We start from the raw sequence: 12,410 nt of genomic DNA, 5'->3' as shown, positions 1-12,410 counted from the left end.
TAGGATCGCGCAGAATATATCCAAAGATTGGCGTTGCTAAAGTAGCAACATAGAAAAACACTCGAATGAATTAAGATAATGTTTGGTTCTTCAGCGTGATGCTAAGTTGAATATGAATGTGGATCGTACGCGTGAGACAGTATCGTGTGCATTAGACTTAGCAGTTTGTTACTAATCATCCTCGATTATAACGTTTACAGACTATTATAGTCGGTTGGTCGAGGATCTATAACGCTAGATCGGCTTCAAATTACTCGTACCAACACCGTAACCTGTTCCTAGATGGTACCTACGTAAACACTTTAATGTCTACTGTATCGCGGTGCTAACTGTTACCTCCAGAAATATCAAACAATCGGACAGTTCCGGTTACCAAACATAATACGAGCTTCGTACAACATTATCTATCGTAACTAATCTTTCTATAAGTACTTAAGAATCATACGCGATCCATATGGCAGCCAAGGTTAATTGATCCTGAAGAACATCGATATATCCTATTCCGACACATATCGGTAGTAGTTTCCATGCCTACACTTGCATGTAAAATTTCTTTAATCAATCAATGCTTCACAACGCGTTTTATGTTCTTTTATCTTTTTGTTTCATCTATAATGGGATTTTACTGTTACCAAATAAAGTAGTTCCTAAATAAATAATTTCGTCCAACAAGATGAACGATAAGAGGTAAATTAAAATTATAGGTCAAATAAAATTATAATCCGGTAAAAGGCGTCAAGCATATGGCGCAAAGAGCATAGAAAAGAAATGGAAGAGAAAAAAGCACACAGAAAGTATACTGAAGGTTAATGATGATAGGTTTACAGGACACAAGAGAAAGAAAAGGGTGAAAAAGAGCGATACATCCCGTTATGGGGTTACTGATGCCGATGCGTCCTGGTTACCTCGTTATTTCTCCATTCGACCGAGGTCAGTCGTTAATACCCCTTCGCTCCTGGCGTTGATGGGTCAAACGGAATTCGATATTCGCCTCACCCTTCAGGTACGAACCGAGAGTTTCGGCGACGAAAGATTTTTAATCGCTTTACGAAACGGCCTATGGAGTATCTCGCGATGTATTCGATCGACTAAATACAGGTTGAACAAGGGATGATTTTGATTTATTAATTTTCACCGCATTTAACACGATGAAAATTATTCATTGGATGTATTAACTGACTCGAGTTGATTATTTAATGTCGATAGACTATAGCTACAAATATGCGCGTTTAGTTATTGATCAAAATTTAATCCGAAATCTAATTCTTGGTCCTATCGTTATATTATTTCACTTGAAAAAATAAGGTATATTTGTCTCCCTCTGATCGTAATAAATTTATCTCTGCAGCAGGTGAATAACACAAACACATAAATAGGATGAATTTATATACCAAGGATCGAACTTTTAGAAACTTTAAACGCTTAGTTTCACGAGAAACGAAAGTTCTGGCATAATGATACAGGAATACCGTTTAGAGAGTATCGACGCGCGGAATTAGTTGGGAAATCGATGTCGCATTGTCTAAGTTCGAAAACGAGCCGGCTATTATTAACCTTAGAAGATAGCTACTAGTGTGACGAGATAGAACGAGGTTATCTCAAACCATTCTGACGTATGTATGATTGGAATTAACGACGCTGGTACTTTCGGCGACGATCGGAAGAAACAATGCCGCTGTTTATAAGATAACGATTCTATTCTGTTATCCGCATACAAATTAAATAAATCGAACAAATCATCATATGATACCAATTATTTCAATCGTTACGAAGATACAAAAATTATCCTACGCTACTTTCAACCAAATTTCCCTAGCCAAAGTGCGAGTAGATTATGCATTACCTAAAAATGCAGTAGCGTTTCAAATAACTGAATAATAATCTCAACATTTCTCGAAGGACTAACTCGTATCTCGCGAATACACGGTAAACAGCGCGTATCTGTTGGATAAAGTATCGCAAGAACGGATTTACGTGCACGCATAGTAACAAACTATAAGCGTCGGAGTTCGCCAAGAACATCGGTGATATAAAAAGAAGGGGGGAAAGACAGCAAGAGAGGGAGGGGAAGAGAGAGAGAGAGAGAGAGAGAGAGAGAGAAAGAGCCCCAACCCAAACCTTCTCGTCGACTTGAAGATGAAGGAGGATAAGCGACGAGAGACGATAGTGAAGTATCGCGGCACGAGCTGCCGGTTAATTAAATGGAAGTTCCGCGCCAGAAGCTGAGGCTAAGGAGGCAACATCCAGTTAGTCGAGTCCTTGGTGTTCGAGAGAAAACTGTAGGAGGGGAACGAGGGAAGAAGAAGGAAAAATCAGACCGAAATGGAACGATACCTCGTGGAGAAAGTGGATGAAACAGGAGGAAACGACGAACGGGACGGGAAAGAAAAAGGAAGCAACGAAGAAAGGGAAACAGAGAGCGAGAGATGATTAAGCGATGGTATATCGCGTTCCACTTGGGTAAATCGCTGATTGGAGACGCGGAAATGGAATCGAAGGACTAGAAGCAGCGAGCTATTGAAATTGAAAGGGAAGAGGAATGACGCGCGCAAAGAAAGCCAAAACGATCACAGGGAAAAGAGCAAACGGAGGGATTACGTTCGCAAGAATAAAGAGGAGAAAAAGTGTAATGGGAACGATGTTGGGTACGAGCTATTACGATACGAACAGGTTGATGACAGTGACGGCAGATGATGATAATGATAATGGGTGTGGGATGCAATCGCGGGAGAACCGCAACGATTTACAGGCTAGCTATTTATATCGGGGTCATTCGTGACGAAAAATGCTCGAGCATTCGTATTTTTGTTCAAGTATTTCTTTTCTTTTTTCCTTTGTTACCAAGAGGTAACAAACGGGATTATTCTGGATACGAAATGTACATTATATTAAAATGTATTCTTGATTACATGAAACGATACGATGCTTTGTATTCTATTCAAATAATAGCTATGAATACCTCGCTCACGACTATGTCGAAAAAGTGGGACAATCGTAAGCAATACGCCTCCAATTTCAACAAAGACTTTACTCCGTAAAGGGAAATCCGTTGTACGAGCCAGCGATCTTAAGATAAAATTAAATGACCACTTTAAATCGGCCGCCTTTTATACGCCAGCGTCTGAACCACGTGCACCGTGGGTACTCCATTACGACAGCAGGTACAAGCTACAGATAACAATTCGACTCGTGGCGACCGCTTTCACACGCCACTATTGTCAGTGCAATCCCACGTAACGGGACGCAAATCCGGATGTATAGCGCTATGATTCTTTTAAGCGAAATTTCGTTGGTTTAGGATCACCGATGCAAAGTCTAACAAATCTAGAGTCATCCCTACTGGATTTCTCGGTTCCGAGAACAGTCACATGCGAACTCATGAATTTGGGATCAAATAGGTCGAACTTTCATAGATCAGATATGACTTTTGGATGCGCTTTGACTAAGACTTATATCTATCGTAACAAATTCTTCACAAATTTGAATCATTCTTAACAAGTTTTAAAGATCACCGATTTCTTCTAAATCTTGTTATTTATGCTCGTATTTACCGCCGTATTATTTAGGTTATTAGCAACGTAAAGAGAAAACAAATTTTACAATTTGCTACGTAATTTGTGACTTAAATATTGCAGCAATTCTTGCAACAGTCTTGTGTCTTTTATTAATTTTTTGTGCTTAAGGAAATATGCTTCCTGGAGTGCAAGATAATGTGTATCATTGTTAGCGCAACTTTGCACAATTTGCAGAATGAGGGATCTTCTTTGCTGAGAAGATCTTTCTTATACATCCTATTGTAATTCGTGCGTAATTTATCTAATGGAGAACATATGAATTTAATCGTGATGATCGAGAAACGAACGATCTATATAGATTGTTTCGATTTAGAATTATCCAATTCGTTTGGAAATGTTGGGATGGCAATCAACATTTTCAAAATTTCCCCTCTTGTCGTGTTTAATATTATAAACGTAAAGCGCAGTATAAACTTTATAAAGTCGACGAAAAATAAACAAGAAATTCAATGGAAATAACGTTCGCGGTAATTGTTCCTGTTTGCCTTGACGAGCGAAGATCGTCCATTTAATTCACAAAATACTAAAAATTTGTCGCTCCGTCGACACAAATAAACGCTCCAAAACTCCACTTAATCAACACATTGTGAAAAGAATTGAATTCGTGTCACAGACGTTTAGGATAAAATCGATCAATTTATCTCAAATGATATTTCTCGTCGTATAGAATGAATATTCTTGTTATCGGAATTTATCACGGGCGTCAAAGCGAAGGAAATAAAATATGGAAAAATAATCTTTCTATCCATATTGTTTAACAAATTTAATTCGATCTTTCCGCGAGCTACTGCGTATTAAATATTTTTCGCAGCTTTCTGATGCGAGGCTTCCCTCTATATCATCACTACTCAATGAATATTTATGCCAATTCACATTTTTATAAATATCCGCGGTTTAACCACAATAACATTATTTAATTACCATTAATCAGCATAATATCAAACATAACATAATAATATGACTATGTTTATCGTATAATACATTCGTTTCTACATTGCATAGTTTTACATTTTACAATGTAACGTTTCCTCGCCCGTTATATAAACGAAATCAGTAACCAGACGATCAACTTTTATCAGGAGTGAGTACTCAAACCGCTCAAGCAGTTACCAGGTTCTATCCCTTAACCACTGCCGATAAATCAACGCGGGGATCCACGGAGTTTGGAAATGCTTCCATACGTTCCTACGAAATACGTTTAAGAATGCAGTCGAGAGAGTAAATCGAGCTCTCTCGACTTTCCTTCACTGGTAGCCTTAGGTAACTGTACGCGAACAGCCGTATCGTGGACAATGCCCGATTCGGCACGCACATTTATCCCTTAACGATTTTAGAAAGTCACGTTGACGACAGCCACGTGCATCAACGGTTCGTTCCCTCTCTCTCTCTCTCTCTCTCTCTCTCTCTCCCCTCCCTCCCCCCTCTCTATCTCTATCTCTCTCTGTCAAAGGACGTGTATATGACCGCTAATAAACACCGCCAAGGATATACGCAGGTTAAACGTCGCGGAAGTTACCAGCAGAACTAGATCGGAGAAAGGACGAAAAAGAGAAAGAAAGGGAGACGGAGAATTTCATTTTTAAGGCCGATAAAGTTTCAGGGTACGGTGAAACGGAGAACTGTATCGACGTGCCGTCGATAAATCGATCGAATCGAGAATGGCTGAAAGCTCCTGTCCAATTAATCAATTTATGGAGCCATCCTTCGCGTAACTTATATTTTACGATCGACGTGAAGCGAGCCTCGATCAGCTGGATGTTATAGCATCTACGCGTTTACGTTTACGATGCGATCTCGCGTGATTAAGAGACGCGTTACCAATGCACGTTATAGCGATATTATCGCTATCCAAGGGGATACTTGGAAAAGGCTTACTTTGGGACGGTGTAAGGAGTGAAGAACGTAATGAATATGTACATAAATAGATGTGCGAGAGGTAGAGACATGTATACAGTGACTCGTGAAAGAGTTCGAGCATATGTATACATCTTTTATGAATATATTATCCGTGTTGTACGAAGCATCTTGAGTTTTCATTATCGTTGTAATGGAAACCGGCTATGATGACTGTATACCTATCGGTAAGATTTCAAACCAATCTAAAAGTGTGCATAAAAGCTACAACAGATTTGGTATAAGTATATAAATAGTTGGTAGAGATCGCAATTATCTATTAGTACGTAGGCATGTTTAATGCTTCGCGAAGATGCATTCTGGTATACTCTGGAATCTCGTGGAGCGCGAGAGTGAATGAAAATCGAATAATAAGGATGATTGCGAGTACTATGCGTGATTGGAAAATTGCCTACGAGATATATTTTGCTCGCTGCGCTTCTAATCTGTAAATGTAAATGACCGATTTGTAGATACAATCATTCCGACTATTTTAAGGTTGTGACCCGGAAGGTGATCTTATTACAGTGTAAACCAACCAAACCTACATTCCTTCCGTTAACCAACCGCAGGCAGACAGTTACAGACAGTGTATATGAATATATGCGTGTGAGACGCGCGTTATGAAAGTATGATTCCAAGAACTTACAAATTTTCGCGATGACCGGAAACATCTATAATAAAAGACGACCCTAATATAATATAAATTCTGATCTATTTTCACCCTCACTCCTTCTAAACGAGATACTTCGATCAATTTGGCATACAGAAAAAGAGATGTTAAGAAAAATTCAAACCATTAAACAAGAAGCGTGTGCATCAATTAAAATGTCGTAAATCAAATAAGGCCGTCACCCTACGCACGATGCAATTATTTACATTCAGCCAGCCTTCGCCGAAGGAATAACGAGGATGTTCGAGATCGATGACGAAAATGTGCAAATTGTGTCACATCAGTTGATTCGTTCTACTTAAATCACGGCCTCGATGCTCTCAATCCTGTTCCCTATTGGATACCGCTCTTTATATTTTACTTTATATTGATATCTTTGCGGTATTTGTGAAATATCTTTTTGGCAAGTAACAGATATCAATCTTTGTACGAAAGGTGATATTTATTAACCGCGTGGGATATTACGGTGGTCGAAATGAATTCGCAGCGTTCAAGGGGAAACGCGAAATTGGTTAATACTATTTTGCAACGGACAAAATACTGTCGAGTCGGCAGTATTCCAAGTGGCGTCAGCAGAGGTTGAATTAATCCTTACCGTCGACTGACCAAAGTGCAAGCAGAAATATAAATTGTTTCCAATCTGCTTCTCGTTCGTTTTCCAACGAAACCTGAAAAATGAACTCTATTGAAACTAACTATGGGATAGCTTCCCCTCGATAAGATAGCTCTAACGTTTTCTCATATATTTTTGACAGCTTAATTTTCTCAGTAGAATTCGCTGTTACTCTCACAGAGAAAACAAACTTTTAATCGACTATCAACGACTCTTTTAATATTAAAAATACCAAACACGTTAGAGCGACGAGGTTCGGACTAATTGTACATAAACAGAATGCAAATACTGAAAACGTACAAGTTTTTGGTGAAATCAAAGTTAATTGTTACTCTGATCACACAATTCGGATCTACTTGAATTAGAATCACGTGCACACAGCGTTTAGTTAGAAAGTATGGATCAGCGGTTGTAGCGTTAATCCCAAAATACGTTCTCGAAAGAACAGCAAGGCAACAGGTTAAACAATTCACGAGCAACACCGGCTAACAAAACTGCGAAAAGAGAAAGCTCGGAACGCGTTGCTCTACAAATCGACCACTCTCGTAAACGAACCAGTTCACTCGGAGCGATCGCTATTCCGTTTCGAGTTACCGAATCCGCAAACAAAAGCAAGAAACAACATGAAAGAACGAACGAAAGCAACAAATAAAGCAGGAAGAAATGGAAAAAAGGGAAGCAACGGTTGAATTCGTCGATTTTGGGATAGCCCGTGGCCCCTTAATGGGATTAATAATAGCGGTGAGTGCAGAACTGTAGCACGCTGCGCTGATGCGATGTATGCACGTAGAGGCGGCCAATCAAGGATAAGCCGGGTCGAGTGTGCACGCAAGCGCTTTGCCATGCGCCAGAACGTGCCACATGGCCGCCACCTTGGCAATGCGTTGACCCTAAAGTAGCGCGTTACACCACACTACTACGCTGTCTCGGGCTGCGAGCGTCTAAGCTGTTGTTTCGAGAGCGATCGTACTAGGTAAGTACACTATCGTGCAAAAATCTACAGGAACTAACATAAACCAAAGAATTTCGTTGTATTATCGGCAAATTTAAATATTAATTTATAAATTTAAATTGTATAATTTATAATCTATTCAATCGATATGAATTAATATAAAATAGTATTTAATCTCAATTTAAATTTTGAATTTTATAATAGATCAAAATTATCACCTATTCAGTTTTAATATCATTGTTGAAATTGAACAAATAAATAAGTAAAAGTAAAGTAAAATTAAAACGAACGAATATCAATAATAAATTCAAATTAAAACGAATAAATATGAATAACAAAATCAAATTAATATATGTTTAAACTACAAGTACAGATAATTAGATTAAAAACCAGTATGTCGAAAATAATGAAGTATACCTGTATAATCAGTTTCTGTCTAGATAACAAAATTTGATACTATTCATTTTTACTGTTTTAGTCAAGAAAGAATCAAGTGTTAATAGGCTGCGGCTATCCATGCAAAATATTTTTAAGAGCACGAATAGAAAAATGCTACGTATGTAAGGATTTGTTTCACCTATCTCGTAAATGTTCTAACGAGTACTGTACTTGGGATATTTTATCTATTTTTTATATTACGCACGATAGCGTATACTGTTGCTCGTTTCGACACACGCACTCGTGCGCGGTATAGACAAAGACGAACAGTAATGACAAAGACTAACAAAGACGACATCGTGGGGGAAAGAGAAACGGTAAAGCAGTTTCGCGCGCCTCGAGATCGTCGCCAATTCAAATGTTGCTCTTTTTGAAATGCCGCGGTCAACGATATGCGCTCGCGCTCACGAGCTTTTCGCAAAGACGAGGCCACGCGCTGAACGATATTCTAAGATTAGGATAGCGATGCGTTCGGTTTACACCAACGGAAATACCCATGTTTCCCACGTGCGTCTGCCGACCTGCGTCCGTATGTTAGGAAATAATTCCGTTAGAATACGCCAATATATCGTGAAAGTTGAACAGCGACTCGTTAAAGATCAAGGAACGAAACAACGCGTAATGGATACTGAAAATCTGAAGATCCGAGGAACTAAAAGATCGAAATTAAAAAGTTGGGTTAATATAATCCTTGACGAGATAAATTAATATTAAATATATTTATAAATCATACTCTGACATTACGCGTTGCATTACTTTCGTTCTAACGCCTAACGAGACTGTCTTACTTATATACAATTAAAATTTAAACAAATCCTCGAAGAGTTAATAATTTCAATTATCGTTAAATACGCCTGATGGTGTGTGATTGTGCTTTATCACGTAATGAAGTATCAAAGTAAATATAGTAAATTCGTTATATAAATAATAAACAGATATACCGACGGAGAATAATATGGGGAAGATGAACATAAAATACTAACGATAGTGGGACGATTATCTTATCGAAAAACTTCTCCGGTATCAAACAGCCCGTTGTAAATCAATTATACTTGTTTACCATGTTACGCGGCGACCCTGCGGCAAACGCTGTTTCATCATTACTCAATTTCTGAACACGTTTACCATATAACCATATGTTCCCGGATTTCTTTCAAAACTTAACAAAGTAAATTAAAGAAACAGTAGTGCTCGTGAAATTTATAGTAGCTTTTAATATTTCAGTGGCAACGTAAAGTACTAAATGCACGATAAAGCGCTTAACACGTTCGCTAGCGGCATGACATATGTGTGACACGCGGCTTTTGTTTTGAGAACCCGACGTTATGCGATCAAACAAAATCTGTTCCGAGCTTAACAGGCGAGCTTCTGTTCAAATAAATATACGAATGACGGTCTTGACTTACAAAATAAATCAAAACTCGGACAGTTATCGCTTATGATAAAAGTAATATTGTATGCAAATATTAGAGATGCTTAGCTTTAACCCACTATGCTATTACTATGTTATCAAACATGACGGTGTTGATATGAAACAAATTTATTGTTTCAACGTTTCAATACTATATTTTCATATATCGTTCTCGTTATGCTTGTCGAAAAGTTCAATAATCTGCGATATTTGAAAAATACAAAGGCAGTAATGTAACAATTACATAAAGATATATGTATTGCGTACTATTAGTTAACACTCGGCATTAGTGTCGCGTCACTAGTTGCCATAATGTCAATAAAGTATTTACGATACTTATTTACGAATGAGACACACAAAACTCGCTGAGAAGCCAACGTGTTAAACTGTCGATAAACCAGATAATTAAAAAGCACTGAAAAAAGTGCTCGTTTGCGATCGAAAGAGCATCAACTCGAAATCACTTCGATCTATCCGATGCGTTTACACGGTCCCCGTTATCCATTTTAAATCGGAGCAGTCGTTCGTCCCGAGGAGCTATATCTATATAAGCGCGTGCCTGCTACATATTCATTTAGCTGGAAGTCGAGAAGATCGTAACGTCGAGACACTCGAACGTGGCGAACGTGGACCGCGAACGTTCGGACATGGCCCGCAAATTTTGATTTTTATCCCAAACGAAATCCAAATCCTCGATCAAGCGGCGTACTGTGCGCCATGGTGGCGCCAGATGAAGGCGACGGGAAGCAGTTTGAGAAGAGGCTTGCAAGAGAGAAGGAGAGATCGTAAAAGCCAGGATGAGAGGAAATATGAAGGGAGGAAGAGGAAAGAAAGATAGAAAGAGACGGAGGAAACGAGGAGAACCACCTGTAACCGCTTATCCACCGGTACTTATCTCTCGGTGTTTACAGATCGGGGATAAGATTACATATTCGAGATAACGCGCCGGGAACGAACGCGTTACCAAAGTATCGCGGCTCGTTTCTGACCGCACGCAGATCGCCGACCGTCCTTTTCTCGTCCTTACGGTAATGAACGGATAATATAAATCTATTATTCGTAGCAAGCTCCGATATTCCAGGGAATTGTTTTAAATCAGTTTACGCGAAAATAGATACCGATCGAGGAAGATATATTCGCGTGAATAATCGTTTCGAACCGTTGTATAATCGTGAGAGTAATCGTGAGAGAGGATTAATATGTCGACTGTGCTTGTTTCCGTGGAAGCAATTAGGTGAACAAGTTAATGGTGGAAATTAATATCAGAAACTGGCTTTTACCGCGACTTGGTCGTATTTAAAAACGATATTTTTATATACATGTTTTCTGTTTATTATTTAAATCCCATAGATTAAAACGATCCGTGTTAAAGTTAATTTCATTGAAATATCGATCGCGTCCGCCGCGTCTCTCTCGCCACGTCGAAATATAACGAAGATATTTCGAGCTCCGGTATTATACGAGTCGCGTTGTATAACAACTTCTACATGGGGAAACATGGAGCATCGAAAAACGTCGATACTTGCGTTTGCTTTGGCGTTACAAACGAAAATAGCCGAAACAACGCGATTGAATAAAGTTACAGTCCATGGGGAAATTAAAATTCGTTTCCATGGTACGGGTTTTATTCCGCCGCCTATACGTATATTTCGATAACTATCAGCGATTGTTTCTCCGTAAATTGAACACCAAAACATACAAAAATCTGACGATAAAAAAAAAACGATTCATCGCTTGGATTGTAACAAAAATCGTTGCGTTTCGTAAACGAAAATTTCAATCATAAATCTGTCCTCGATCACATACATGCGTACAACATACTTACAGATTTATGAAGTAGCTCTTAGTAATATGGATGATTATCGGTGATATTATTGGGATATTAATTATTTCAATATTCGGAAAATTGCTTTCAGGAGTAATCATCAAATAATTTGAGAATTGTACAGATTGTTTTGATAAAAGAATGAAAACTTTGGAATGGATAGTAAGGTGAATAAATTGTTTGATCTATTTTCAAAGGCCAATAGTACAAAGTAATAATATCGTTGACTAAATAGATCGCATGTAACAATTTCTTTTTTTTTTTTTTTTTTTAATGCTAACGAACTAATTACACAACGTGATATAACATTCCTCGTTACGCCTTGCAACTCCACCAAAGACCGAATCTACCAAGAGCTATAAAGGATTTCTCTTCTACGGAATTAAAAGATGCTTCTTTATCAAGGCATCAGCAGCGAGAAAAATTCGAGTTTACGTTCTCTCGGTGCGGCAACCAGTTTCCCTTGAAATATTAGAGAGGGGGGGGGCGCGCGCGCGCGCAAGACCGAAAAAGGACTCGATATCTTTACGTGGACTAACCGTGAAGCCACTAGCCCCGAGAACCTTCGCAGACCTTTCCTATGAGGTCGATAACAAATGAAGTCGTTGCTCTGGCTGCGTCCTTCGCGGCCCACGCAGATTCACAGCTCTCAGCTCGAACCAGCGCGAAGCAGACTCTTTACACGTATCGCAACTACGCTCTTATAGCTCGTATAGCCCGCAACAATGACCGGTGTGAATGAGCGCGTATACAGTACGAACGCAGGTGGGTGGCGCGGCCCATCGTGTAATTACGCGACCCCGCGGACGATAAAACGCGACGAAACAATCCTTATTCAGCGCCTGCGTCAAGGCGCCGCATTACTTTCTTGCAAACCTGAAAATCCGATCTCGGTTCACGTTCACAGGCTAAGTCGTAAGGATAAGACTAAGGGGACTCGTATCGATTTAACGTCACGCGTAAGGGTCTCTTCGAATCGCGTCTAAACGCTCGTCCCTATCTTTATCTTCGATTTAGTAGGTTGCTTCAC

At 39.1% G+C, this 12,410-nt stretch overlaps 1 protein-coding gene across 6 annotated transcripts in view; it reads right to left on the bottom strand.

The window, feature by feature from the left end:
* LOC126871100 (mucin-5AC-like) overlaps nucleotides 1-12,410 on the bottom strand; it is a 329,637-nt gene that overhangs the window by 283,285 nt on the left and 33,942 nt on the right. Inside the window, exon 2 of one of the 6 annotated variants that reach the window (XM_050629509.1) lies at nucleotides 6,737-6,809. The exons of the other annotated variants lie outside the window; for them this stretch is intronic. The gene's annotated coding sequence lies outside the window, so the exon portion shown is untranslated. The remainder of the gene's footprint in view (nucleotides 1-6,736; nucleotides 6,810-12,410) is intronic. 6 annotated transcript variants of the gene reach the window in all.

This window comes from Bombus huntii, chromosome 11 (genome assembly GCF_024542735.1).
Source record: "Bombus huntii isolate Logan2020A chromosome 11, iyBomHunt1.1, whole genome shotgun sequence".
NCBI lineage: Eukaryota > Metazoa > Arthropoda > Insecta > Hymenoptera > Apidae > Bombus > Bombus huntii.
This window is presented reverse-complemented; position numbering and strand designations above follow the sequence as displayed.